The sequence below is a fragment of the Euprymna scolopes genome, chromosome 11 (genome assembly GCF_053919585.1).
Source record: "Euprymna scolopes isolate OS-2025 chromosome 11, ASM5391958v1, whole genome shotgun sequence".
Taxonomy (NCBI): Eukaryota; Metazoa; Mollusca; class Cephalopoda; order Sepiida; family Sepiolidae; genus Euprymna; species Euprymna scolopes.
Window position 1 is genome coordinate 4,637,191 of NC_136492.1, and position 27,873 is coordinate 4,665,063.

At 36.1% G+C, this 27,873-nt stretch overlaps 1 long non-coding RNA gene across 2 annotated transcripts in view; it reads left to right on the forward strand.

Annotated features, from left to right (window-relative positions):
* Positions 1–26,728, forward strand: part of LOC145287747 (uncharacterized) — a 119,088-nt gene extending 92,360 nt beyond the window's left edge. For both annotated transcript variants that reach the window (XR_013869190.1, XR_013869189.1), the window contains exon 2: positions 25,213–26,728. This is a non-coding gene — a long non-coding RNA (uncharacterized LOC145287747). The remainder of the gene's footprint in view (positions 1–25,212) is intronic.
* The last annotated feature ends 1,145 nt before the right edge of the window (positions 26,729–27,873 follow it).

The window sequence follows — 27,873 nt, forward strand, 5'->3', positions numbered from 1 at the left end:
TACGAACCATGCGCCACCGATCCTCTCAGAGTAATAACTGCATTAAAACTATGTTATCTGTCCCCGCTTTCTGTTCACTCCTCTGTCGCTATATATATATATATATATATATTGTTTACAGAAAGTTTTTAGATGGGACAAGCCATTGGTACCGTCGGTTTCAAACCCGATAATTAGGAGCGTTTTCGATACCCATATCTAGCTCTTGTCAGCCAATACTCATCTCTCTCTCTCTCTCTCTCTCTCTCTCTCTATATATATATATATATATATATATATATATATATATATATATATATATATATATATATAGTAGAAATGGTAATTAATAAAAACTGAAGAAAGTGCTCAATACTGTTGTACAGCAAATATGCGTTTTATTTTTTATTACCGTATCTTTCTGTTAACAGAAAGATACGGTAATATATATATATATATATATATATATATATATATATATATATATATTTAAATAAGGGAGTAGTCACCAACAATGTGTATTTTTTAACATTATTTTATTATTCCGTGTCTTGGTTTTTCATTGAGAATTATGTTTGGATCATTGTAATAATGTTTTTAAGTCATTGAAATCGTTTACGTGCGTTTCAGACGGTCTGTGATGCGTCCTCGTCAGAAATTATTTTCAAATATGTAAAAATGGCGATTTTCGTAGTTAGTTTGAAGTTTTTCCAAGGGGTGGAGGCTTGTAAGTGTTTATTATACATTGGTATGCTGAATTTTTATTGCTTTTTTATTTAGTTTGTCCAGGGAGCCGTTGACCTCGCTGTAGTCAGTCGCTATCTCTTTCTGCTAATGTTTTTTTCTTTTCCTTTAGGGTGGGGTAGGGTGTGTGTATGTGTGTGTGTGTGTGTGTGTGCGTGTGTGTTTATGTGTGCGTGCGTGTGTGTTTATGTGTGTGTGTGCGCGCGCACGTGTGTGCGTGTGTGTGTTTGCTTTTATTGGTTTGGGAATGTGTATATTGTGTTATAGTATTTTGGGGTTATTTGCTTCCTTAGGAAGGCGGCTGTGGTCCGAGGTCGTTACTAATGTGTATGTGTGGGGAGGGGGGGGGAACTGGCTCTTCTGAAGTAAGGGTAGGGGTGCTTTCATTCTATTTTGATATTTATTTTTTGGATTCTTGGATTTTAGTATTGTGATTTTTCGTTTTAGTCTTATATTATGTTTGTTTAGAAAGAGGGGTGTATTTAAAATAGGGGATTTTTTTAATGTTTCTATTTATTTGTCTCCCCATGTGGGTATGGCCAGACCTAGGATCGGTTCCTAGTGTGGGGAAGATTTTGTTCCTCAGAGGGGGAGCATTGGAGGGGGTGTAGGTATGGGAGGGGCATGATAGAAGGGAAGATAGTCGTTTCAGTCATGATGGGGTTCTCCTCCCCTGACTGAGGAGGGAGCGAGGTGTTGGAACAGATATTATACTATGGTTCTAGGTGTCTCCTAGTGTTGTTGGTTTCGAGGTTAAGTAGGGTTGGTATTGTTCAGTGTGTTGTATTAGAGATAGGGGTGTTATGTCTGTGTGTGGTTGTATGCGCGCACGTGTGTGTGTTTTAATGTGTCGGTTCTGATTTATGTGTGGTGTGTATATGTGTACGTGTATGGGTGTGCATGCGAGTGTACCTTGCATTTCATGTTTTTGTGTAATGGTATTAGGTTCTGTTCAGTTCAGGAGTGAATCTGGTGATGAAGTTTTTTTCCTGTGTAAGTAAATAAAAATAATTGTCTGTTTGGAAGATTGGCATTATTTTGAAGCTGTTTCCACTGCATGTGTGTATGTGTTTTGAAACATAGAGGTGTCTGTTATCTGCAATTTTGATGTTGCTCTTATGTAAGGCCACTCTATTGCTGAAATTTTTGGTGGCGCATATGTAGGATTTGTTGCATGTTGTGCATCTTAGTGCATATACTACATTTCTGGAGCTGCAATTTAGATCCTTTTTATTTTGAATGTTTGTGCTGGGTTTTTGAATGTGTATGTGTTACCTTCTATTATTATGTCACATACTCCACATCGCGGTTTGTTGCATTTTGTAACTCCTTTTGTAGTATGTGGGACGAATTTTGAGGAAGTTAGGATGTGTTTTAAGTTTTTGGGTTGGCGTTTGCTTTTTATTATTTTTGTTGTTTTAAGTATGTTGTTTAGTTTGTCGTTGTGATTGAGGAGGATAAGGTTTTTTGTTATCTGTGTGAATAGTTCTGGGTTGTTTGTGTTGTGTGTAGAGACGTATGCTAGAATTTGTTCTTTGTTGTGTTCTTTTGGGGTTCTTAGTTGGTCTATTGGAATTTTTTCAGCCAGTTCAATACCTTTCTGTATTAGTGGTAGTGTGTATCCTCTTTTCCGCAGTGTTATTTGTAGTTCATATATATATATATATATATATATATATATATATATATATATATATATATATATATTATTATTACGTTTTTTTATCTATCACTTCTATTTTTGATCCTTTCCAACTTCAGAATAATGGCGAAACCCGAATAAGGAATAGACCTACTTTGACTCAAACAAGAGGTGCAGTCATCCAACCACTGAGAACCCAACCGATGTCTCATAAGTAGGATTCTTACACTCGCTACTACAATGACATCCAACAAGCAAAACTAGGAAGCAAATTAATATTAGAATTTCCAGTATGCAAGATGATAATATATTTCCATGGCCAAACAACAATGCCTGCTTGAAACGAGCGACCATTTGTGTCCCAGAATTTCTTTTTCTACATAGTCACCACCATTCTCAATGCACTTCTACCAGTGCATGGCTGTCCATAGGCGTCTGAAATGTGTTTTGTCACTCGCCTCTCTGACGTCATTCTGAAATCGACGAACCTATCTCCTAATTGCGAGCTTCGTAAACGTTCAACAGTCACCGGTGAATGTTTCTGCATGGAGGAATTCAATGACGCATCTTTGCTTCTGACGCACGCCCATTGCAGGGGTTGCTTTTGTAAAGTTTCACAACGCCAATATCTGCAACAGAGTGATGAAGCTTTCAGGTCATGAATGCATAAGTTTCGTCATCATAACAATGTAATTTGCAATCTTCCTATCTATTCTGGTGGAATAAAGAAAAGAATAGGAGACATTACTTTTGGAATGCACCTCGTATATATATATATATATATATATATATATATATATATATATATATATATATATATATATAGTAAGTTTAGAATATATATATGGCAATTAAACTACACAGAATTTTCTGTGTTTAATCCTTGTGAGGATTCGTCAGGCTACGTAGCACTACTTACGTATGATTATATATTTTTTTCTGTTGTGGTAGAAGATGAGTCCTTGCAGCGAATGTTTTACGAGGATGAACCAAAGATTAGAGCTCAGTCGAGTATCTTCCATCGAAATAGCGATAGAGTACAAAGAGAATATCAATGTATTTTTTTTTGTGTGAAAAAGGGTTTGTAATCATTTGGTTTAGTTGTTTTCAACAACTATTTAATGTAGACCAGGTTGTAATTAACAAGTGAGAAGTCCCGCGGCAATATGCTACACAAGTAGGAAAGCGCTTATAATTAAGCTCTGTTTATGTAAATTCCGCTTGACGGTAGGCACTTCGAAGGAGAACGTAAGGAACTAATTCAAACCAAATTATCGATCTATCTGGTCGGGCTCCTCACCCGGACTAATGTGACTCTCTATCTCCAAGCGTCCCTGTTTCCATCAGCTGCTTCAGGTCTTCAGGATCACATTTGGAGTCATGTGGGGTTTGCTGGATGTACGTGGATTTAGGTCGTCGTATGCTCATGCGCCCGTGCTGTGCTATCCTCAACCATACATTTATCAGCAGCTTTGCTTGCTCTTCTGGTAATTAACGGCAAATTATAGACGCCGCTCTCTGATAGTAGTAGATATGGCAGGTAGATTGTCATAAAGTTGCTGCTTTGTGGGATGATCTTGCCAAGATATATTTAACACTGTTTGTAGCATATGGGTATACATGCCGTCTAGTTTTCTTTCCAATCTTTTGGTGAGTGTCCAGGTTGTAGCACCGTAAATAAGGACAGACTCCACCACTGCTATCAAGAACTGTCTTTTCAGTTTGTCAGTTAGTCTTGAAGTCCATACTGACCGCAGCTTACCCAATGCAACCCATGCTTTTGAGATGCGAATTTCGATATCTCTTTCCGTGGAAACTATGTTTCTGACCAGAGAGAAATATCGAAATTCGTATCTCAAAAGCATGGGTTGCATTGGATAAGCTGCGGTCAGTATGGACTTCAAGACTAACTGACAAACTGAATAGCAGTGGTGGAGTCTGTCCTTATTATTTACGGTGCTACAACTGAAGAAGCAATCTGTTAAGCGATGGTTATTGATTGATTGTGGCTACAAATCCAGTCAGGATGTTGGTTTATAAAAATGGTTTATTTAAAAAGAAAGAAAAAGCATCTTTTTACGTTATTACTCCTATTGGAAAAAATACTCCAAACACGTGTATACTTCCTGAAATTTCGTCCGATAAGCAATCGAAAATCTCTGACCGGAAGTCACATGGTTTCATAGGATTCCGTATTGGGTAACCTGGCGGCCTGAAGAAGCGCAAGCGTAAAAAAAAAATAACCTAAAAAAGAAGAGGTGTAAGGAAGAGCCTGGAAAAGAAAGTGCAAGAAAAAAAAATTGTAAACAAGAATCTGTAAAAGAGGAAGTATATAAAAAAAAAACTTTAAAAAGAACCTGAAAACCAGGAGGAGTAAAAAAAGAGCCTAAAGAAGAGTACGTGTAAAAAAAAGACTTAAAAGAAAGAGGTGTAAAAACGAAAAAAAAACCAGACTTAAAAGAAAGAGGTGTAAAAACGAAACAAAAAAACAGACTTAAAAGAAAGAGGAGTAAAAACGAAACCAAAAAAAAAAAACAGACTTAAAAGGAAGTGGTGTAAAAACGAAAAAAAAAACAGACTTAAAAGAAAGAGGTGTAAAAACGAAACAAAAAAACAGACTTAAAATAAAGAGGTGTAAAAACGAAACCAAAAAAAACAGACTTAAAAGAAAGAGGAGTAAAAACGAAACCAAAAAAAAAAAACAGACTTAAAAGAAAGAGGAGTAAAAACGAAACCAAAAAAACTGACTTAAAAGAAAGAGGAGTAAAAACGAAACAAAAAAAAACAGACTTAAAAGAAAGAGGAGTAAAAACGAAACCAAAAAAAAAAAACAGACTTAAAAGAAAGAGGAGTAAAAACGAAACAAAAAAAAACAGACTTAAAAGAAAGAGGAGTAAAAACGAAACCAAAAAAAACAGACTTAAAAGAAAGAGGAGTAAAAACGAAACCAAAAAAAAAACAGACTTAAAAGAAAGAGGAGTAAAAACGAAACCAAAAAAACTGACTTAAAAGAAAGAGGTGTAAAAACGAAACAAAAAAAAAAAAACAGAATTAAAAGAAAGAGGTGTAAAAACGAAACCAAAAAAACAGACTTAAAAGAAAGAGGTGTAAAAACGAAACCAAAAAAACAGACTTAAAAGAAAGAGGAGTAAAAACGAAACCAAAAAAACAGACTTAAAAGAAAGAGGAGTAAAAACGAAACCAAAAAACAGATTTAAAGGAAAGAGGAGTAAAAACGAAACAAAAAACAGGCTTAAATGAAAGAGGTGTAAAAATGAACCAAACAAAAACAAAAAAAACAGACTTAAAAGAAAGAGGTGTAAAAATGAAACAAAAAAAACAGACTTAAAAGAAAGAGGTGTAAAAACGAAACAAAAAAAAAAAAAACACTTAAAAGAAAAAGGAGTAAAAACGAAACCAAAAAAACAGACTTAAAAGAAAGAGGTGTAAAAACGAAACAAAAAAAAACAGACTTAAAAGAAAGAGGAGTAAAAACGAAACCAAAAAACAGACTTAAAGGAAAGAGGTGTAAAAACGAAACAAAAAAAACAGACTTAAAAGAAAGAGGTGTAAAAATGAACCCAAAAAAAAAAAAAAAAAACAGACTTAAAAGAAAGAGGTGTAAAAATGAAACAAAAAAAAAACAGACTTAAAAGAAAGAGGAGTAAAAACGAAACCAAAAAAAACAGACTTAAAAGAAAGAGGTGTAAAAATGAACCAAAAAAAAAAAAAAAAAAAAAAACAGACTTAAAAGAAAGAGGTGTAAAAATGAAACAAAAAAAAAACAGACTGTGTTAAAAAGAACTTGAAAAAAAGGAAGTGTAAAAAAAAAAAAAAATGAAAAATAGGCGTAAAAAAAGCTTGTAAAAAAGGTGTAAAAACGAAACCATAAAATGATAAGATGTATAAAAGAATCTAAAAAAGAGGTGTAAAAATGCGCATGTAAAAGATGTCTAAAAAAAAATTAGACATGAAGAGGCGTACTAAATACTGAATAAAGATATTTAAAAAGCTTATAAAAAGAATGTTAAAAAAAAACTGAAAAAAGGGGTATAAAAAATTAAAAAAAGGGAGGCATAAAAAAGAAAACGAAAAAAAGAAGAGGTGTAAAAAGAACCCGAAAACAGGGCGTAAAAAGAACGTGAAAAAGAGGAGGTGTATAGAAGAACTTGAAAAGATAGAGGTATAAAGAAGAACGTGAAAAAGAGGAAGTACAAGGTTCCTTCAATAAGTTTCCAGACATTTATTTGTACAGGTATTTAAAATTGTCGTAGACGCTTGAAAATTCAGTATGTTATTGCTATACCTCTTATTTGCTCCATTTTAATATTGATGTGAGGTACCTTTACTAGTAGATATAGTGGCGAGAATATATTGTTGAGATATAGAGAAAACAGGAAGTGCTGCAGACAAGGGCTCACTCAAAGTTTTTCATTCAAACACAGCCGCTATGTAACAATTACATGATCCAATAGCCTTTAATCCTAATCACGGTTTGACCCGAGAAAATTCTAGTCTAATTTATTTGATTCTATTTAAGATCGAGCATTCAAGTAAAAAGTTGATCCAAGTTTTGCCTAAATCTTGAAGTCTCGCTAGCTAAGAGATACTATATCTCTCATCGGAACTCACATGGTTTCATAACCTTCCATCTAGGATCATTTCTGACCTTTAAGATGTGTCTTAAACGCTTTCATTCAAATATGGTCGTTACGTAACTACGCTATGACCCAGACTATTTTCACTCAGATTGTGAGCGGCTGCCTTTCAATTGAGAACAGCGCCCCAGACACGTCTTTTTAGATAATAGCAGGGTTAAAAGTGTTACCTATCTATCTATCTATCTATCTATCTATCTATCTATCTATCTATCTATCTATGGTAATCTCCAAAAATACCGTTAGGGCTTACAACATGGCCGCCAGAAGAGTCACGTGATCCGGTTGATCCAAAACATGAATCGTGCAAATGGCGGAATTTTTGACACCCCCAACAAAAAAACTGCGAATAAAATATATAAAACTCGTAATTTCTGTTTTTAAAGTGGGTTGTCAATTTTCTTTATGAAATATACTTCCAAAATAAACTATTACAGTCGTTTAAAACATAATAGAAGTATTATTTTTTATTTTTTAAAAACAATGTTTACAAAATGTCTACGAACGCCATTTGCACGATTCATGTTTTGGATCAACCGGATCACGTGACTCTTCTGGCGGCCATGTTGTAAGCCCTAACGGTATTTTTGGAGATTACCCTATCTATCTATCTATCTATCTATCTATCTATCTATCTATCTATCTATCTATCTATCTATCTATCTATCCAGTTATAAGTAGACAACACCAGTGATTTTGCTAGGCTAAGAATAGCAATATTGTTTAGGTAAAATAACTTTAACTGAAAGTTAATTATGTAAATAGTTAAGTGATATGTTCATAGATTTAGCTGTAGTTAGCTATAGACATAAGGATTTAGAAATCCAAAATAATAATTGATAAGCGACACTGTTCACACCACATTTAGATATGTGACCGGAGGTCACGTTAAGGAGACGTGTCCTTTAATCAGCTACGTCACCGGAACTGACAGGTCAAAAAGATTAGAGCAGGAAGTTTGGATTTTGTCACCAAGAAAGCCGGGAAGCGAGGCTAGAGGAACTAAGCATGTAGATACGTAGCAGACTCCAGTGAAATACAGAGACATCCGAAATAAATGTATTTTTTTTTACACAGGCATCACCACATTATCAAGGCGAAGAGGCCACTCAAGGATAAGGGTTAAATAGTGTACAGTAGAAATTGGAAAATATAGTAATCATTAGTAATGAAAATTCGGTAAATTTGTTAACTTATATGGAACGACTCATCAAGAACTTGTTTACGTTAGACTTGAACACAACCATATTGTAGTCAGCTGGAAAGCAGGAAAACGGAAGACAATTCCACAGGCGTGCAATTCTAAGAAAGAAACTTTGTTCATGGAATGTACGTTTAGGTTTAGGCACAGATAAAGAGTGGGGGGAATTATTGATAGTGTTTACAGCTAGACGAGTGTTTCTTGTGAAAGTTTGGCGAGGGGGGTTATATATATATGCGTATAACTATATGACCCAGACTACTTTTAATTCATATAACGGACTGACCCGATGAAACTGTAGTCTACTTTATTTGATTCGATCAGGGATTGATCATTCAAGTAAATGAATGGTCAAAGTTTTGTGTTTCTTAAATATAAACAAGAAACAAGCATCAATGTTTGATTTGAACAGCAAAACTAACTCACGTAATCATTGTATCGCGTCGTTAAATTCAATTTTGCACACCGAACAAAGCATAATTGATTTCGCTTGACTGGGGAAAAGATGCCGGTCTGAGCAGATGCCTAGAAAAGAAAAAGAAAAACAAAAATGATGTTCATTAATATCGCCGAGTCAGCTCAAGTAGGCTCAAAATAACTCAGTTTAACATTATTATTATTTTTTTAAATTAGATCTGAGGTTATTAAAAACCAGTCAGTAGCCTGAATCCAACCATCCGTGAGATTTCAACCAGCCATCCACAGACCGTTTCGACTAGGTCATTATTATGAAAAAGAAAAAAAAAAAGTTCAGAAATATGTAAGGGTATAAGAAGGCCACAGCAATGTAGGAAACCGGGGTTTGAAGTTATGTAACGTATGAATAAGATTAGAAAAACGAACGCAGGTCGTGTTATTTTTTTTTATATTCGGATATCTATTTTTAAAAAACAATCAGAAATAAAAATCAGTGGATATGGACTTACTATTTGAAACGACTGGGATGCTAAAAGCTTTTAATATTCCGAGAATATCATTTCTTTTTTAAAAAGAAAGAATCAAAAAAAAAAAAAAAAGATCGTAAAAAAGCCTAATTATTTTTTTAACTATTGCGTTATTTGATGCACAATGTTTCCGTCTGTATTATTATTATTATTATTATTATTATTATTATTATTATTATTATTATTATTATTATTATTTTTTTATTTATTTTTTTTTTTTTTATTTTTTTTTTTTTTTTAATTTATTTATTTTTTTTTTTAATTTTATTTTTTATTTTTTTTTATTTATTTATTTTTTTTCCAGTCGTATTTTCTATATTTATTAATTAATTAATTTATTATTGGGTTTATTTTTAACGAATGAGAAAATCAGTTAGTATTTTATTTGGGCTGGAAGTAAAAGTGGGCAAAAAGTGTATTTTCAAAATTATCTCTATATAAAGTTATGTATGTATATCTGTATGTATGTATATATGTATGTTTATATGTATGTATGTAAGTATATATGTATGTTTGTATTTATGTATGTATGTATGTATATATGTATGTTTGTATTTATGTATGTATGTATGTTTGTTTGTTTGTATGTATGTATGTATGTATGTATGTATGTATATATATATGTATGTATGCATATATGTATGTATGTATGTATATGTGTCAGGTCATGTCATATGCTACTGGTACCATGTAACCCAGTACTACCTGCCTCATGGTCGAGTCACCGGCGACTAAACTGGTTCCCCCACCAGACTTGTTTGGTGAGGAGGGCAGCTAGTCTCCCTGAAGGATTAAAAACAAGACCTTCCAAAGGGCGAATGAACTCTTTTCTGGGTCAACGGCCAACTAGCACCGTGTATATTTGTGTGTGTGTATATGTGTATTGGGGTGGAGAGGGCTCCTGTAAGCTGTGGTGAAGGCAACCTTTCTAGGAGAAGCAAATTTGTGATTTAAAAAACCATAAAGCGGGAGACCAGTACCCGCATTAAGCTGGTCTGCAGTTTAATTTGTTGCTGACTATCTTGCTCTTGCTTGTTGCTGGATCTCAACATTTTGAACTGAGAGAGAGACTTAGCTGTCGTACAAAGCTAAGACTCTGTAACATCATCTTTGTATTGATACTCCCTCAGGCATTTGGGCTTATGGATTTTAAATGTCCGAGGGAGTGGCACTCGTCTGACAAGACGTTGCAATCATTATTATTATGTATATTTCTATGTAAATTTGCACCGGTGCATGACTACTGTATCGACTCGCCCTTCAAGCAATCCAAACATTGCATTCAGGTTGTTAACAAAGCGAGAAGTATCCTATACTCATACGACGTTCTTTCTGCAAACTCTCTCCTGATATATTTCTCTCTCTTTATGTCTCTCTCGTCAGACTACTGAGAGAATATGATGTTCAGACCTCTGCTCCATCTCTAATACGTGATATCCAGCATTTGCGCATACAAATAACATATTTAATCGACTTATACTAAGTTCCAATTTTATTTTCAATTATTACCCCTGTAGACCAAAAATGAACAGAGGAGTTTGGTAGAGACTGTTCCACAAGCACGCAGATAAGCTCACTTCTCTCTGTCTCTCTCTGTGTCTCTCTGTGTGTCTATCTCTCTTTCTCTCTCTCTCTCTCTCTCTCTCTCTCTCTCTATATATATATATATATATATATATATATATATATATTATTACTTCAATGTGCATCCGTATGTTTAGCAAGTGGTGAAACAAATTGCAAACGTATGAACTTAGGATCTCTCTCCTCTCAACCCAGATGACAGTTTGTATTCAATAAATCGTTTACAATAATTGTTGTGATATTAAATAATTTCGAAAGGGTTGATATGGTGTAGAATCAGACAAACGTTTGTGACGAAATAATTGCATAATTTTGTTGCATTTTGTTTCAAGCATGTCTAACTCTGCCCTCGTGGGGAGGCAGGTAAACAAAACAAAAATAAATAGTGCTAGATTCACCTTGCCGAAATAGTTGCATAATTTTGTTGCATTTTGTTTCAAGCGGACCTTTCGATTTAATAGTGAGTTGTTCTTAGCCTTTGAGCCAGGATCAAAGTGTAGTATCTGTTCTTCAGGTGCTGCACTACACTTTTTTTTGATCTCGATTAATGGAGGAGAAATTCATGACTGATACAATTTTTATTTTTGTTACTGATCAGAGTGCCCCCTTCTGGGCAGCTGGGCCCCCCCCCCCATTAAAAACCGATCTCATGTCTAACTCTGCCCTCGTGGGGAGGCAAGTAAACAAAACAAAAATAAATAGTGATGGATCCACCTTGGCAGAATAAATCTGTTAAAAGACAGAAAGCGTAAGTATTTCACATATTTATCTAACCCTAAACCTAACCCTAACCCTAACCATAAACCCAAACCTAAACTTAACCGTAAACCTAAACCTAACTTTAGCCAAACCCATAGAAGGTCGACTCATCAATCCATTGACACATTACATTCCGGTTGTTAACAAAGCAAGGAGTATTCTATTTCTCATACAACATTCTTTCTGCAAATTCACTCCTGAAATATGTCTCTCTCTTTATGCTCTCGTCGTCAGACCACTGAAAGTGTCTGGTGTTCAGGTCTCCATGTCTAATACGTGATATCCGGCATCCGGCGAGAGTTTCAAGAATGGTTACTCGAATGGTGCAGGGTATATCGAATCTTATGAAAGGATTTAAAAAACATAGTAAAAACATTGTGTTTTGTTGGCAATCTTCCGTTTCAGGAGATCATGGTGTAGTAGTGGAGCTACACAGCCTGGGCAGGGTGATATGGGAGGATAGCTGTTGCCTGTGCAGCAGTGCCCTCCCGCTGCAATGCCAGAGAGTCCAAGAGAAAGACAGGGTCAATACAGCTTGGCGCTACCTGTGCCACTGGAGTTGCTGGTGATGACAATATAAAGTCAGGCTGCCTTAGGGACTCCGTTTCCGGATTTTCTGTTGAGGTTTACTCCTTTCGCTTTTCTCCTGATGGGGTAGTCCTGCAAGGCAGCAGTGGTTTTGAATCAGAGTTGTATTCTCCTAGGTGAACTACCATCTAAAGTTGATGAGTCTCACCTGCCTGAAGTGACTGGTTTTAAGCCGTCAGTGAACCGCCTTTGCCTCTTCTTCCAGGTTCGATGGGCTTAGTAGCTAAACCACATGAGAAAACAAAAATGTTGGACGGTTGACTATTTAGGGAGAGGGGGGTTATTTTCACTACCACCCTCGGTTGTAACAACCTTTTTTTTATTTATTTTTTTTTTACATAGTACGTCACCACTTATCAAGGCCGATAGGTCACTCAAGGATAAGGGTTAAAGAGTGTAGAGTAGTCAAAAAGACAATATAGTAATCGATAGTAATGGCAGTTCGGTAAATTTGTTAACTTAGGTGGAACGGCTCATCAGAAACTTGTTCACATTGGACTTGAAGACAACCATGTTATAGAAAGCTGGAAAACAGGAAAACGGAAGACAATTCCACAGGCGTGCAGTTCTAAGAAAGAAGCTTTGATCATGGAATCTACGTTTAGGTTTAGGTACAGATAAAGAGTGGGGAAAATTATTGATAATGTTTTCAGCTAGTCTAGTGTTTCTTGTGAAAGTTTGGCGAGGGGGGACCATAGATTGAAGCTCAGTTGAACGCTTTCCATGAAAATAATGATAAAGCAGAGACAAACTCGCAACATCTCTTCTGTGAGACAGAGGTTGCAGCGAAGAGAAAAGGACATCTCCCACCAGGCCACGAAGTCTATTTTGAACCCTATCAAGGCAGGACAAGTCTTTTCTAGCAGCTCCTGCCCATATGTGGCAACAGTACTCCATCCTTGGACGTATCTGACTCTTATATAGATAGAGAATTGCATCAGCAGTGAGATATCTACTGGGTCGATAGAAGGATCCGACCATTTTTCCAGCGGCCTTGGCAACAGATTTGATGTACGTATTCCATTTAAGATCAGGAGTAAAGGTCAAGCCCAGAAGCCTGTCAAAACTTGAGGCCTTCCCAAGACGAGAGCCATTCATTTTAATTGATGCCAGATGGGGATCAGAACGTTGATGATGTAAAGATAGAAGCTTGGTTTTAGATGCATTAAAAGTAACCAGCCATTCCTTTCCCCATTGTACAACGTGATCAAGATCAGAGGAGAGAGAATCTGAGAGAACTTAGTCGTTTACTGTCTTAGATGTGCTACCATAGATGGTAGTGTCATCAGCAAAAATGTCTACGAATGATGTAAGGATGTGATTTGGAAGATCATTAATGTAGATCAGGAAAAGAGTTGGGCCCAGGATCGACCCCTGAGGGACTCCAGCATTTATACTGTGAGCTTCTGATTTTTGCCCATCAACTACTACTCTTATGAACCTATCAGAAAGAAATGATTTAATAATTGTGAAGACATTTCCAGCAATACCATAGCTGGAGATCTTGTGAAGTAAACCTTTATGCCATACCCTATCAAAGGCCTTTGATATGTCAAGAGCAATTGCCCTAGAAAGGTTGCCTCTGTCGAGAGATTCGCTAATCCTATGAGATATAACTGTAAGCACATCTGCTGTAGATCTAGCAGAACGGAAACCATATTGTGTTTCACTAAGAAGGTTATTTTTGCTGAGATGGTTAATTACTTCTCTATTTAACACAGATTCCAGCAACTTACTCATGACGCACAGGAGACTTATTGGTCTGTACTGAGAGGGGGATGAACGATCACCTGAATTCTTAAATACAGGGCATACTGATGAGATTTTCCAGGGTGATGGGAAGCAATTCTCCTTAAGACAGCGTTTAAACAGTTTTGTAAGTATGGGTGCTAGTTCTGGTTGAATTTTTTTGAGTACTATAATTGGAATATCGTCAGGGCCGGTTGCTTTACTGGAATCAAGGTTTTTGATTAGCTTGGCAACATCACATACAGATATACGTATATCACATAGTGTGTTTTCTGACACAGGAGGAAATATTGGGGGTTGGCGGCCTTGGTCACAAAGGGTAGAATTAGCTGCAAAGTTCTTGGCAAAGAGTTTGGCTTTGTCTGATTCTGACGAGATTAACTCAGGTCCATTGAAAACAATAAAGTACTTGGTAAAATTTAATTGTAGTTTACAGTCTTCTGGAGGCTGCATATTAAATCGCCAGTGAAATATATATCATCCACAATTAAAATTACACAAATCTAATTTTCCTTATATTAGAATTAAATAGTCAAAATCAAACACTAATAGTTAAATGGGATATTATAAAAGTACCAACGCCTGTCAATCTTTGAATACACCTTGTTATTTATGTCTCAATGAAAAATAACATATAATTAGATTTGAAGATAGATGTAAGCGTTTAATTTAAAAAAAAACATAAAACATCAATAAATTGCATGCATTACTAGATCACACCTTAAATTCAATATCTAATAAACTAAATTCAATTAAAGAGAATTGTTGATGATAGTTTTAATAAGAAACACCAGTTTGTATTATCTTTATAATTCGGACACCTGTTTTAATCTTGAGTTATTCTCACAACGTTTCGGCCGATGTCACCTCCAACCTTCTTTAGGTGTATCTTGTTGAACTCGGAATCCTTCTGTTGAATTCAGGAATCTACACGAAACCTCAAACGGGGCAGCATGTTCTCGTTCCGTCAGCCATGATTGGGTAGAAGTCTTAAATAATCCGCAATTGTATTTTGAGTACCGCCCATAATGAGGATTGAACCTTCAACTTCCACAAGAGTATAACTTTACTGAATTTATGAAGTACGTTATCTACTATGCCATGGCTGACGAAACGATAGCATGTTACACTATTCAATTAAATCAAGGGTCTCGTTCAAAATTCCTTACAGATTTCCCGAGTTCGTCAGAAAGATTCCTATGTTCAACAAGATACACCTAAAAAAGGTCAGAGGTTACATCGTCTGAAACGTTATGAGAATAACACTTAAGATTAGAACAGTAGTCCGAATTATACAGATAATACAAACTGTCGTTTCTTATTAAAATCATCATCAATAATTCTTTTTTATAAAAATACTCGAAAAATAAAATGTTACCCAACGAGTCAGCCACTGAGCTTTGGATGGATTGCTTGGATCAATAAAAAGACCAAATCAAACAAAATGTTTTAGTATTTTTTTAAGTGTTTATTTAAGTGTTTTTAAATGTTTTAAAGTATTTTAAGTGTTTTAAAATGGTTTTCAATTGTTTAAGTGTTTTTGTATAGGGTTTTAAAGTGTTTTTAAGCCTTTTCTCTCAAGTGTTTTAAAAGTGGTTTTGAAATGGTTTTAAGTGTTTTGTAAAGTGTTTTATAAAGTGTTTTAAAGTGTTGTTTAAGTTTTTTTTCTTAAGTGTTTTTAAGTGTTTTTAATCGTTTTTAAGTGTTTTTTCTCAAGTGTTTTAATTGTTTTTCAAGTGTTTTAAGTACTGTGTTTCGAATGTTTTTGAAGTGTTTTTTTACAAGTGTTTTTTTACAAGTGTTTTAAGTGTTTTAAAGTGTTTTGTAAAGTGTTTCAAAAGTGTTTTTAAATGTTTTTAAAGTGTTTATTTTTTAAGTGTTTTTAAATACTTCTTAAGTGTTTTTTTTAGTGATTTCATTTTTCATTTCTTTATGTACTGGGGCAGCTTCGGAACCGATGCATAATTATGTAAATCTGGATTGCTTGTCAAGCCGAATTGAAAAGAACCAACATCAAAATCCAAATAATGATGAAAAACTGAGGAAGTTAAAGAGATTAATGTTGAAAGATTGAAAGAGATCATGATTTTAAGTGAGGGCCAGATCATGCCACCTCACATCCTCGAAAATCGGCTTGATAGTCAACACCAAAGTGTACTTGGACGTGCTGAAGAGTGTGGTGACTTCCTGGTGCAATCAGGTGGCCGCTGGCAGACCCTGGGTGTGGAAGCAGGACTCGGCGCTGGCACTCAAATCCAAAGAGACCTTGGTTTGGTTTCAAAAGCCTTCTCTCACTGCTCCCCCTGACCTGAACCCGCTGGACGACTCTCATTTTGGCTTTTCCTACAATTTTGAGGACTTCCACTGAACCTCAACCGAAACGAAAACCTAGAAAACGATTCACAAAAAATGCAATCATTTGACGTCTCGTGTTGCTCTATAACCATGTTTCCCGGAGAGATGCACTTTGAAAAAAAAGTTTTATACAGGATGTCCCAAAATGATCTGATATATTTGTAGATAAAAACAATTAAATAACAATTAAATAAAGAAAATATTATTTTCATTTTTAAAAATGTACGCAGAATATCAGTTTATTCAAATTAGGTAAAACCCCATTTCCTATCTGTATTTATGCATTTGTTTAAAGGAAATGTTCTCGAATCTTTTAATTTCCTTGCGTGGTGATACTGATTGGCTCGCAAGATCGCCTGATCTAAACCCCTGCGGCTTTTTTGCTTGTGGGGATATTTGAAGTCAAATGTATTGTAGAGGACTAGAGTATATAAATCCTAATCCCGTTACAAAATAAAATAATGAAACGAATGGAATGAAGTAAAAAATGTCGTTTATTTTCTGTTTAAAATAAAAATGGGTTAGGTGTAACACGTGTTCATTCAGGCGTTGACGACTACATGCGTGGAAAAGAAAGAAATGAAGTCAAGGGCGAGAAATGGCCGTCTCCGCACGTAGAAAGGATAATAGCAAGGGAGTGTTTGCCTAAGCAAAACCGTGCGTTCATGATAGCAGTCGTCCACGTGGAAAAGTCTTCAAACCAAGAGCTATGGACGCCGAACTTGCCTGGTTGACGAAACCAGGCGAAAGGGAAGAAAGAGGAAGGTGAATAGTGTCGTGGACTTTTATATCGGGGTGAGTGTTCTGACTGCACATGTCTAGAATTCCTTTTAGGGGAAGTGACGTTTCGCATGTGTGCGTACTTGTGCGCGTATGTGTGCGTACATGTGTATACATTAGCGTGTGTGTTTGTGTGTGTACGTGAATGTGAGTGTATATACGTGAACGTGAATATATGTACGTGTCTGTGCGTATGTGCGTGCATACATGTGTGTGTATGAGGATGTGTATATGCGTGCGTGTGTGTGTGTGTGCGTACATGTGGGTGTGTATATGTGAGGGAAAACATGTTCGAACAGTATTCAACCACCGCCCTCGATTTCTTGAAGAATTAAAACGAGCTATGCGCTCTGAAATTGTTGCCACCCGAAATGATCTATTGAGTTATTGAAAACTTTCGTGAATGTCTACAATCGTGTGTTATCGCTTATGAGAAACATTTGGCCGATTTAATATTCAAGACTGTGTGAAACAAAATTGCATTCTACGTATATTTTAAAAAAATATATATTAAAATTTTTATTTATTTATTTATATGTTTTTTAATTAATTTATTTATTTATTTATTTATTTATTTTTTACCAACAAATGTGTCCTATCATGATGGGACACCCTGTATATAAGATTTACAGAAAATAGTCACTTTTGAACACTGGTTGAAATGGAGAGGCCTCATAATTTATCTACGAAAAGTTGCAGATAAAAATATACTTGCGTTGAAAGATGTCTAGAATACGTGCTTGGCATTTAATAAAACTATTTTGAATTCTGTTTTCAAATGCGTGTCAGGTTCAAATGCTTAATTATAACAATTACATCACTTATCCTGGAGAGAGAACAATTACGAGCAAGTCATTAACTCGTAGTGTTGCTATTACATATTTGTTGTTTTCGGTTCTAACTCATGTCACGTGATTACTTCCTGGCGAGTTATTTTACTTTTTATTACTGTAATTTCCTCACCTTAAATTCTCATATCATGGATTCTCTATTCTCATCTATTTATAAAACTCACTATGTCTGTCTGTCCATCTCCATATTTTCAAACTCTATCTCTTCTGAAACTAAAAGTCGCAGAGCGGTGCTAGAGGCCGCAAATGATTGGATTTTTTATGGACCGTTTTTTATGGGTCTTTAACCGGTTAAAATAATTTTTAAGGGGGTCAAAAATCGTTATACATTTTGTACATTTATCTTAGTTTATTTTTAATCAATTCATATACGTGTCACATTGGTACAGTGGTACCGACACCAGCTTTAAACGATACAGTTTTGTTTTCGGTTTCGATTCTAGCTTATGGCACCCAAATATTTTTTTTTTTACTTTTGAAATCACGGCTATATAATAATATATACGAAATCTGGACAAATTAAAATATCATATTTTAGCGTATTTAAGGAACGAGTAAAGCCCCCCCCCTCCCCCGCTAATCTAACATATGAGCTTATCTTACTGGATTTTACAATTCAGACCTACATAGCATTTAAGCTGACATATCAATACTTGATTTAAACTAGCCTAGATTTTTTTCATTCTATTCCATTATTGGCATGAATATATTTTATTTTGCAGCAGTTTTTTCTTTAAAAATGCTTATTTCGACTTTCATGTGCCATTTTTATTTGAGACAAAAACGATCCTAGTTGGGAAACTATAAAAAACACACTCTTCATTGATCCCTGTGTGTGTGTGTGTGCGTGTGTGTGTGTGTGTGTACGTGCGTGCGCGTGTGTGTGAAACAGCACTAACCCTATTCGGGTTTAACTGTCTTCCTCCAAAGGAAGAAGTTCCATGGGAGTATGAAATTCACAAGCGGTCCCCAGTCGCATGTATATCCCCGTTAGGGGAGATGACGACATTAGGTTTTTGCAACTCTTGCAGAGAGGTGTAGACGTCCTCCTACATACAACGCCTGGAATTCCCAAATTGGTCACCCATTTTAGTGATGACCAGGCTTAATGTTGCTTAACTTCTGAGAGGAACCAGCGTGCCGTTTATTAATCCCTATTAATCCCTCACAAAGCATCAAACGGATGCCATAATACCTAGTTCGCTGCACCTTATCAAAACATGGGTAGAAATCAGAAACTCATCATATTGATTATGAGACTGACGTGCTACTGCGCTACCGAGACAATTATGGTCTTCTAGGGAAAATTAGATCATATGGTATCACTGGAAGAATACACAATATAATTAAATTCGTCTTAAGTAAGAGGAAAATCCAGGTTGTCCTCGACGTTCGTACATCTAAACAATATGATATAAATGCGGGAGTACCCCAGGGGTCTATCCTTGGACCTTTATTGTTCCTGATATTCATAAATGACCTCCCTGATAAAATTGTTTCAGAAATGGGTATATTTGCCGATGACACCACCCTCTATAACAGGCATGAGGGGAAAACAAATGAACACATATCTAAGGAAATGGCAGAATCATTAGAGGATGACCTCCAATCTGTAGTGGAATGGGGACAAAAATCGATGGTCACATTCAATGCTGCCAAGACTAAGCTTCTTTCCTTCAATAACTACAAGAAACCTTTTCTACCACCAATAGCAATGGCTAAGAATACACTGCCTGAAAGTACTTCCTTTAAACTCCTCAGCCTAACGTTTACAGGGAACATGAACTGGAATATATACATTGAGAGCATTGCCAAGGCTGCTGCAAAGAAGGTGGGCTCTCTCTACCGTACCAGAAAATTATGTACGCCTGAAAGTATCCTGTACCTCTATAAGGCCACCATTCACCCATGTATGGAGTACTATTGTCACATTTGGGCTGGTGCATCTGCTGCTTGTCTCTCACTCCTGGACAGGGTTCAAAAGAGAGTCGCCAACCTGATCGGTCCTGAACTGTCATCTAAGCTTCAGCCTCTGTCCCATTGACGAGATGTTGCATCCCTCCACCTGTTCTACAAATACTTTAATGGTGGCTGCTCTGATGAACTGCAAGCACTTGTACCTCCTCGACGTGATTACCCGCAACGAACCCGACAAGAAGCTAAGTCCCACCCCTTTACAGTAGAGATCTCTAGGTGTAAGAAAGCCTTTTACTCCAATAGTTTCTTCCCCAGAACTGCAAGTCTTTGGAACTCCCTTCCGGGATACTGCTTTCCCAACTGTACTGATATGCAGAAGTTCAAGTGTAATGTGAACAAACATCTTGCTACTCATCTCCCTTCATAATGCCCCCGCAAATTGTCCCCGATAGTAGCCCCTATTTCAAAGTGGCAATGTGTCTTGTTTGGGGTGAAGCTTGAATAAAAAAAATATTAACGGTGACGTCCCGCAAGGTTTCATCCTCGGCCCAGCTCTCTTCCTAATCTTCATCAATGATCTCCCAAAATCACATTCTTAAATCATTCATAGACGTCTATGCAGACAGCACCACAATCTATGGCAACACTTCAAAGATCAGCAATGACAAAGATCTTCTTTTTCTCTCTCTTCTGATCTAGAGAACGTGGTGCAATGGGGAAAAAGGTGGCTGGTTAATTTGAATGCATCAAAACAAAGCTTCTTTCCTTTCATCATAATCGCTATGCTCCCCCCCCTCTCCCCACTATATCCCAATTGAAATGAATGGCTCTCGTCTTGGGGAAGCTCCATGTCTTGACAAGCTTCTAGGATTGATCTTCACTCCTGATCTGAAATGGAACACATACATCAAATCTGTTGCCAATATCGTTGAAAAAATGGTTGGATCAAGTTGGGTCTTGATAAGTGGTGACTCCCAAATAAAAAAAAATAAATAAAAAGATTCACGTTAATTACACATTATGAAAAATTATTTTCCATTTCTCTGTGAACAAGTCATTCATTTCTTCTGGTATTCCGCCTGGTCGATAAAGCTAGTTGATTAATAATTAAAAAATATATGGAAGACGTGTAAAAGAATGGTTACGGAGTTTCTCCTTACCATCATTTGAACACGGCTGCCGGATGATCTGGTTCATCAGGAAATGAATGAGGCTTCAAATAACATTAATAATTTCTAAACAACATAAATGACCTTCAAACAACAAATAAAGACAGAATAACATAGGTGACCAACAGAAATGACTAAACAACATACTGGAACTTCAGATGAAGGAAATGCCCTTCAAACAACAGATACGACCTTCAAACAACAGATATGACCTTCAAACAACAGATACGACCTTCAAACAACAGATATGACCTTCAAACAACAGATATGAGCTTCAAACAACAGATACGACCTTAAAACAACAGATATGACCTTCAAAAAATAGATAGGACCTTCAAACAACAGATACGCCTTTCAAACAAAAGATATGACCTTCAAACAACAGATATGACCTTCAAACAACAGATATGACCTTCAAACAACAGATACAACCTTCAAACAACAGATATGACCTTCAAACAATAGATACGACCTTCAAACAACAGATATGACCTTCAAACAACAGATATGACCTTCAAACAATAGATACGACCTTTAAACAACAGATATGACCTTCAAACAACAGATACGACCTTCAAACAACAGATATGACCTTCAAACAACAGATATGACCTTCAAACAACAGATACGACCTTCAAAACAACAGATACGACCTTCAAACAACAGATACGACCTTCAAACAACGGATACGACCTTCAAACAACAGATATGACCTTCAAACAACAGATACGACCTTCAAACAACAGATATGACCTTCAAACAACAGATATGACCTTCAAACAACAGGTACGACCTTCAAACAATAGATATGACCTTCAAACAACAGATACGACCTTCAAACAACAGATACGACCTTCAAACAACAGATACGACCTTCAAACAACAGATATGACCTTCAAACAATAGATATGACCTTCAAACAACAGATATGACCTTCAAACAATAGATATGACCTTCAAACAATAGATATGACCTTCAAACAACAGATACGACCTTCAAACAATAGATAGAACTTTTACATAACGGACAGGACCTCGAACCAACAAACATTCAGAACAGAAATGGTACTTTTGGCATAAAACGAGCTTATAACCATTAATTGGTTGCTTTAACATGACTTTTGCAAATGACAACTCAGATTTTGCACCTGTGAGGACCACTGATTGGCCTACAATTTTACTGTTCCTGACTAATAATCAGCAATAATAACCCAGACCTTAAGCACAACATACACTCGTGATTTGCAGACGATTGCTTTCACTTTCCTCCACTTCATGATATACACAATATTGCAGGCTAGGGTATCAAAACATCAAATTGATGAAGACCACTAGACCAACGAGTTAAACGAGCTGAAACAAAGGAAGCAATGACTAGATCACATAGATGGAAATGTGGAGATGATCTCTTTCCCTCTCAGTATGGCAGATTGTGCTGCCCCTTCGACGGCATCGTAATCGTACACGATTTTTAGTCCTGCTCTCCCTTTATCGAAGTTGTTTAGTCAGATGTGTACTAGATAGCAGCCTGACGAAGTTCAGCTCATTTCCCAGCTAGAACTTAAACACGTTTGCAAATGTGTAGCCGAAAATGTTTGTATAAGTTAAAAAAAAATTAAGGAATAAATATTAATATTAATATTAATACAATTATTTATTTAAACGGTATAAACTATGAATTATTTTCAACTCTGAACATGTGCCTCGTTACAATGTACCTGGGTTCAATGTGTTGAAGGAAAAGGAGATTGAGCTCATAACCATGTAGCAGTGCTGACCTAATTTGAAAGGAATATTACCCCCAAACCGTAACCGTAACCCTAACCCTAACCCCCAAACCGTTTGTTTATAGGATAAGAAAATTAAAAATATAAAGAAAATAACAATTTTTGTAATTCTAACGTTGTCCGGGAACCAACACACGCTGTGTGCAGTTTCAGTGGCCAAGACAAAGAATAGGAAATAACTTCAACGCGCTTTTTCTTTGTAACAACAGCATCTATTCCTCAGTATTACGGCTGTGATGTCACCCACGTGATCTCCAATGTAATATAATTCCACGTCTCTCTCGTGGTCGTTCTCTTTCTTTTTTATAGTTTTTTCTTTTTCGCCGGTGACGTCATTTTGCATGCATTTATATCAAATTTGCATTGTGCTTGTTTAGAATAAAAACGCAACAACAACTGAAGCATGCATGGTCCCATATGAGTGCACAGTGAACGAGGCATAAAAAAATGACTAAGTTCAGCATTGCCCCCCCAATTAAGCCCCCAAAGTCTCCATGGAACGTTAAATCCTGGTGAAAATGAACAAACGGTGCAGTTTTAGGCCTTAACATATGTAAATTTGAGTTCTGCACCATGAAAAAAAGAAATGACAAAGTCCATCATTTGCCCCCCCCCCCGCCCATTTAGCCCCAAAAGTCCCCAAGGCCTTAATATATTTAAATTTAAGTTCAGCACCATGCAAAACTGCTAAATAGAAATACACATAAAATTTTGGACAAATATGGTAAAATAGTCCCAAAAATGGAGTGTTTTTATTAGCCCTAAAAGAACCCCTGGGGCACACCTAAGAGTTATCGCGAAGTATAGACAAACAAAATTATATAGAAATCAGTTAGTTACAACTTTTCAGAAAGTTTTATAAAAATCCAAAGCATCAATTTTTTTTTTAAATAAGCAAAAAAGTGCCAATTTTAGCCATTTTAACCCGAAAGGCACCCCTATGGGGCAACCGGAGTTTCCCCAAAATATCCGTTCTGTTACTTTTTTACTCATATCATGTTTAATGTTTGTGCAAAATTTCAAAAGATTCCAAGGCGTAGTTATTGAAAAAAGTGCAGACAGACGAATGGATGAACAGACAAAGGTGAATTTACAGGTCCACCTTCCCTCTTTTGTCGGGGAGGGGGGAACCAAAAAGTAAATAAAAATTGCTTTTAAATCTTTAATTCATTAGTCGAAAGTGATCAGAGCAGTTCGTATTTCTAAAAACAAGTTGTACAATGAAAATGAAAACATGACGTCATCAAAATGATTGAATAACCCGGATGTGTTCCTTTTTTTTTTTTACATGTTCTATTGTATTTATAACTTTTTTTATGTAAACCAGAATCAAAATTGACGATTTAGTAAAAACGTTTTATTTTACACATTTAGAAGTGATGTTTTTGTAACCCTAACCCGACGAACCAACACACATTTAGTGCAGTTTCAATCACAAAGAATAGGAAATAATTCAGACTCGTTTGGTCCCCATAGAAACAGCATTAATTTCATTATTGGTCCAGTCGTGACCTCGCCCACATGATCTAGAACGTTTTTCATGTCTCTCACGAGATCTCTAACGTTATCTCATCTCTTTTGTGATCATTCTCTTTTTATAGTCCTTTTTTCCTACCGGTGATGTAATTTCGCGTGCATTTACATACGTGCATCCCTGCTGTGTTACAAAATTTTATATTTTTGTAATATAAAATGTTTTGCCGAATGAACCACGTGATTCTAGAACTTCCCGAGATAATTGCATTTCGATTTTAATTTCTGGATTCATTCTAAGACAGCAGCCTGATGGAGTTCAACTGATCCCCAGCAAGAAATGAAACAATGTTTGCAAATGGGTAGCCAAAAAGTGTTTGTTTAAATAAAAAGTTTTATACCAAATAAGTAAACAAATATATACATAACAAAAATTATCAACCGAAACATATTTGCACATGTGTAGCAAAAATGTTCCTATCAAATAAATATATGTGTATGCGTGGAGAGAGAAAGGGAGAGAGAGAGAAAGAGAGAGTAGAAAGAAAAGCGATAAAAAGACAGAAAGAAAGAGATAGAGAATGAGAGAGGATGAAGAGAGAGAGAGATAGAGATAGATAGATAGAGATAAAGAGATAAAGATAGATAGATAGATAGATAGAGAGAGAGAGAGAGAGAGAGAGAGAGAGAGAGTAATAAACAATTCTCTAATCAATATTTTGTAGTTTAATCAAGACGTGTTAAGGAATCCTCTACAAGTCCCTAATGTCTGGTCTAGTGTTTAGAAGCTTAAATAAGAAATTTTTTTTTGTTTTTGTATTTTTTGAAAGGATTATTTTCACATTTTCTTCGATTCTGTTTATTTCTTTTTTTTTCTGTTTTTTTTGTTTGATTTTTGCTAAACAAATGAACTTGCTGATTGGATCTTTAGTTTAATTCACGAAATTGACACATCTCGTAACAAGTGGAAAACCAATCAGCAAAACTTCCTAATTGCTTTTTCTTGTAAAACGCTTTTTTCATTTGTTTATAGGTGTGTATTAGAAAGTCCCAGACAAGCCGTGAAGCAGCTGAACACACAGAAAAGGAATATACAGAAAGGAAGCCGCAGAAGAAGATTTGTTGAAGAGAACGTTCAGAAGGAGTATAAATATGCAAAAAAAAAAAGAACATTAATAAAGGGGCACGCAAAAAAGATATATACCAACTAATCATTAGGGAGTATGCATAAGGGAATACACAGAAGGGAGTATGAAGAAGACGTGTTGAATGGAGTTAGCAAAAGAGGATATGCAGAAGGGGTATAAAAATGCAGGAAAGAACATTAATGAAGAGGCTTACAAAAGTATGTATACCAACTGAACATAAGAGAGTAGGCATAAGGGAATATACAGAAGTTATAAAGAAGAGTATATGCTTAAGGGAGTAAGCAGAAGAGGATATGCAGAAGAGGTAAACAAAAGCCAAAAGAACATTAATAAAGAAGACTGCAAAAATATGTATACCAACTGAACATAAGAGAGTAGGCATAAGGGAATATACAGAAGGAATTATGAAGAAGAGGGTATGTTGAAGGGAGTAAGCAGAAGGGTTATGGAAATGCAGAAAAGAACATTAATAAACAGGTATGCAACTGAAGAATACATATAAAACATATAAGGAGTATCAATACATTCGATATCAGATAGAAAGCAGTTACAACCGCCGAATGGAAATGAAATACGTTTAAACGCTACAAAAACTGAAAATGATATTGAAAGGAATGCTGCAGAATACTATTAACATCTTTCAATTGACAAAAATATCCTCTCTCTCTCTCACACACACACACACACACACACACACACACACATTCTCACTTTTATAGACATATTAGCAGGTCGCCTGGCGTTGCCCGGTCGTAAAATATGCATAAATATTATATCTTAATTAATTCAAAAACTGCGACATATGCATGCAAGTATTATGTTTTTTTTCTAAACAGCTCACTTCTTGTAAGTAAAAAAATAAATAGAGAAAAAACACTCGAACTGAGATCGAAATTAAAACATAAAGACAGTGAGTCAAGTATGATAACCATTAGGCCAGGCAACATTACACGCGTTGCTAAGCTTGATGAATTAGAATATCAAATGTTGGCAAATTTGTGGACTCTCGTGTAGTATATGTGCACCCTACAAAGAATCGAAATGCGCGTATAACGATGGAGGATTATTTACGAACATATTTACGTATTTGTGTCTTGTGATGAGGATTAAAAACTAGAGGCGATTGTGAAAAAAAAAATGCATTATTCATGAACGACAACTTCTGTTGTGGATCAACATATCATGTAATGACTAAAAAATGATATGCAGTCTGCTGTGGATTAAGATATCTCTTTCCCGTCATTTCATTGGTTCGTCTGCTTTATAACATACTAGCAGGCCAGTTGCCCGGCATTACCCGGTCGTAAAATATTATATTTTAATTAATGCAAATCTTCTATTTATTATAAACAGAAATACCGTAAGTATTAAACGTAACGTTACGTGCATTAAAAAAAAAAATGAAGTAAAAAAAAACTAAAACAAAAACGGAAAGAAACTGAGACATGTTCATGCGAGTATTATATTTTTCATAAACAGTTCACTTCTTGTAAGTAAAAAAAAAAAGAAGGAAATACTTGAGCTGAGACCGAAACCAAAATCTAATGTACGATAACCATTAGGCCGGCTTGACACGCTTTTAAAAAAGTGTTTTAAACCCTTTTCTAGTTAAATTAAAGTTTTACGATATTTGTAAATTGTTAGAATAGTACAGAATAGGGTATTTATGCAGAGAACTCATTGTTTTGAAAGAAAAAAAACGTTATTATTTAGAAAGTCATTCTTAACATGGGTAGGAAGACCTCTAATCTGTAGTGGAATGGGGACAAAAATGGTTGGTCACGTTCAATGCCGCCAAGACTAAACTAGTTTCATTCAATAATTACAAGAAACCCTCTCTACCACCTATAGCAATGGCCAACGACCCTTTATCTGAGAGTACATCTTTCAAACTCCTTGGCCTAACGTTCACAGGAAACATGAGTTGGAACAATTACATTGAAGGCATTACCAGGGCCACTGCAAGAAAGGTGGGCTCTCTCTACCGTGCTAGAACACTACTAACACCCGAAAGTATCCTGTACCTCTATAAGGCCACCATTCGCCCATGTATGGAGTATTGCTGTCACATTTGGGCTGGTGCATCTGCTACTAGTCTCTCGCTCCTTGACAAGGTTCAAGAGAGAGAGTCGCAAACCTGATAGGCCCTGAACTGTCATCTAAGCTTCAGCCTCTGTCCCATCGACAAAATGTTGCATCCCTCTGCCTGTTCTACAAGTATTTTAGTGGTGAATGCTCTGATAAACTGCAAGCACTTGTGCCCCCACGACGTGAGCACCCTCGACAAACCCGATAGGCTGCTAAATCTCACCCCCACACTGTAGAGATCCCTAGATGTAAAAGATCTTTCTACTCCAATAGTATCTTCCCCAGAACCGCTAGACTTTGGAATTCCATTCCAGGTCCCTGCTTCCCCAACAGTACTGACGTGCAGAAGTTCAAGTGTAACATGAACCGACATCTTGCTGCCCAAATCCCTACATAGTACCCCAGTAGTTCTTGCCCCTGATAGTAGCCCCCTACACCAAAGTGGCAATGTGCCTTGT